Source organism: Onychostoma macrolepis, chromosome 17 (assembly GCF_012432095.1).
Source record: "Onychostoma macrolepis isolate SWU-2019 chromosome 17, ASM1243209v1, whole genome shotgun sequence".
Lineage (NCBI taxonomy): Eukaryota > Metazoa > Chordata > Actinopteri > Cypriniformes > Cyprinidae > Onychostoma > Onychostoma macrolepis.
In genome coordinates this window covers 27287763-27291423 of record NC_081171.1, presented here as the reverse complement: position 1 = coordinate 27291423, position 3661 = coordinate 27287763, and positions in this window count along the sequence as shown.

Below are 3661 nucleotides of genomic sequence, written 5' to 3'. Positions count from 1 at the left end.
AGCGGCGTCCACTGAAATGTCTCCAGAGGTGGCGGCTGAAGCTGCTGAACTTCTTGGGGTAGTGACGCTCGCTGCTAGGTTCTCCGAGGCGAGGGCACCCGCTGCAGTCTCTCCAGAGGTGGAAGCACATGTTGCAGAACCTCCCGTAGCGGCAGGGCTCGCTTCAACTCCTAGTATGGTGGTGGCGCCCAGCAACATTCTCTCAGCCTGTCGTGTTGCGGTCGAAGAGACTGTTACCGCTGTAGAACCTCCAGAGGTGGCGGCTACCGCTACAGAACCTCCGGAGGTGTCAGTGGTATCCAACTCTCGTCCTGTCCTGTCACGGCTATGGAGGCCACCTACAAATCCTTGTCTTGCCCTGTCATGGCTATGGAGGCCGTTTGTGATTCCTCGTCTTGCCCTGTTACGGCTGTGGAGGCCGTCTGTGATTCCTCGTCCTGTCCTGTCACGGCTATGGAGGCCGTCTGTGATTCCTCGTCTTACCCTTTCACGGCCACAGAGGCCGCTTTAGAACATTTGTCCCACTCTGAACTGGCCGAGGAGGCTATCTCTGAACTCTCGCCCCATTCTGAAACAGCAATGGTGTCTGATTTCGAACTGTCTGTCTTGCCTGTCTCTGTCAAGGAATCTAAACCTGAACTGTCTGTCTTGAACTCAGAAACTATAAATGCACCCCATAGTTGTCCTGTTAACCCTGTCTCTGCCAAAGAGATCATTAATCAACAGTCTGTCTGTCCCCTTCCAGTCAATGAGTTATCCATCTATCCAGTTTCTGTTTCTAGGTCAGAGTATGAATTATCTCTTTACCCAGCTTCAGTCACTGAAATGTCTACCAATTCAGCTTCAGTTAATACAACTAGTTTTGAGCTGTCAGTCTATCCCATCTCAACCCATGAATCTGTTTGTGAACTACCTGCCGGTCCAGTTTCCCTCAATGAATCTGAGTTTGAACTGTCTGTCTTGCCAGGTTCTGTCAATGAACTGTCTGTCAGTCCAGTTACAGTCAGTAGACCCGATTATGAACAGTCTGTTTATCCGGCTTCGATCACTGAACTGTCTGCCAATCCAGTATCAGTCATTGCATCCAATTGTGAACTATCTGTTTTAAACTCTGCAGTTAAATCTGATTCTGACATGTCTGTCTGTCCTTATTCAACTAATGAACCTGAGGGTGAATTGTCGGCCTGTCCAGTTTCAGTCAAAGAGCATGATTTTGAACTGTCTTCCTGTCCCATTCCAGGCAATGAATCAGATGTTGGACTGTTTGTCAGCCCAGTTTCCACCAATAAGCTCTATGCTAAATTGACTGCCCACTCAGTTGTAACCAGGGAATCTGTTGATTGATTTCTTGTGTTCCCTGCCTCGGTCCTTGAGACCATTTATGCGCTCTGTCTCTTGTGTTTCTGTTTTTCCTAGGTCTCAATCTCTGCTGTGGCTTCCTGATCATCCCGATCCATCGTGGGACTCTCCTGATCCATCGTGGTGCTCTTCTGCCTTGTGCTCTGTCTGTTCCACCGTGGAGGTCTCCTGCCCTGTCTGCTCTGCACTGGTGGGCTCCTGCTCTGTCACGAATCCGGTCTGTGGACTTCCGCCCACCAGAGGTCGCCCTTCCATCGAATTGACTCTTGCACTGCACTACTGTTGCACGTCACCCACGGACTACAATATCCATCATCCATTGCACTGACGACACACAGCTGATTGCACTGATCACACAGCTGATTGCACTGATCACACAGTTTACTTAAGCCATGGACTTCCTTAGTCAGATCGCCGAGTATTTTCTGCATTTATCTCTCTCCTACATTCTAAAAAAAGATGGTTCTTTTAAAGGTTCTTTACATATAGTAACTGTTATATTTAGAACCGTAGCATTCCGAAGAACCCTTTTATGCTTAAATGTTTCTTTGTGTTAGAGTTTAGGGTTCTTTATTCCCAGCCCATTTGTTTTTCAACTCCGTAACTGTCAAAGCACCCCATTACTGATTTTCTGGAGTTCAGTGATGCACCTACACAGACTGCCAACACACTCTCAACAGGTAAATGATTTCATTCTTAAATTTAAATACAAATTTAAGTTTAAAAATTTAACTGGTTTCCAAACAAACATGTTCTTTTCTCTTTTTAGTTTTTTGGTCACATGTAAGTGTGAGCAGCTCTTTTAAGCTGAGGATACTTCTCTCTCTTCTTCTCTCTCTGTTTATATTTTGTTTTACTTTAAGTATTTATTTATGTTCAATGTCAACTGTCATTTATTAATGTATTCTGCTAATAACTTTTGTTAGAGCACTGTCATTTTTGTTACAATTTCGCATGTCATTAAAAGTAAATAAATAAAAGTACCTAATCGAAATGTTGTTGTTTTATTATGTAAAAACTCTAACAGAGGCTACAAGATAATATAAGACCAGGCAGATAGAGGGGTAAAAAACTATATTAATAAACCATATATACAAATAATATTAATAATACTATTAAATATATAAATATACTAATGTACTAATATTAATGAAAATAAACTATCATTAAAAAGACCATTAAGGTCCTATATAGCATTTTCAAAGCATGGTTCTTTATGGAACCCTATAAAAAGGGTTCTATTTAACACCAAAAAGGGTTCTGCTATTGTTACAAGCTGAAGAACCCTTTTCTGGTACTGTTTAGAACCATTTTTCTTAAGAGTGTAGTGATAGCTACCTTACGGAGCCATTCTGTGTTTTCTGAAGTTAAGTCTAGCCTAACCTTGTTTATAGTCTGTTTCATCTGTGTCCTGATCCTTGCCTGGTTTATCTCGTCTCGTCTGTCAGCTGCCTGCCCTGGATCTATTGTCTATTTGGATTAAGTTTTGGATTACCTCTCTTGTCTAGCCCTTTTGGATACTGTTTGCTGTTGTTCGACCCTGCCTGTATTTTGACCATGTTTTACAAATAAAGCTTGCACTTGGATCCGCACGTCTCACGTCTCGTCTGCCTCGTTACAAACCACAATAACATCTTCATCAAACAAAAAAGAGATTACCTTAGATAAAGTTTGATGAATATGTACATACAGTACCGGTCAAAAGTTTGGACCCATTACTATTTTTAATGTTTTTGAAATACATTTCTTATTCTCATTTATTTGATCAAAAATACAGAGAACAACAACAACAACAACAAAAAAAGTGATAGATTGCGACCTATGCTCTCAACGTCAAATGCAGAAAATGCTAATTCATGCGTTTATGACCTCAAGGTTAGACTATTGTAATGCTTTATTGGGTGGTAGTTCTGCACACTTGATCAACAACAGTTGGTCCAAAATGCAGCAGCTAGAGTCCTTACTAGAGCCAGGAAGTATGACCATATTAGCCCGGTTCGGTCAACACTGCACTGGCTCCCTATCAAACATCAGATAGATTTTAAAATCTTGTTAATTACTTATAAAGCCCTGAATGGCTTAGCTCCTCAGTACTTGAGCGAGCTCTTATCACATTATAGTCCTCCACGTCCGCTGCATTCTCAAAACTCTGGCCATTTGATAATACCTAGAATGTCAAAATCGACTGCAGGCAGCAGATCCTTTTCCTATTTAGCACTCAAACTCTGGAACAACCTACCTAACACTCAGTGGCGGTTCTACATTGAATTACTCCCCGGGCGAGACCCCCTCTGAGCGCCCA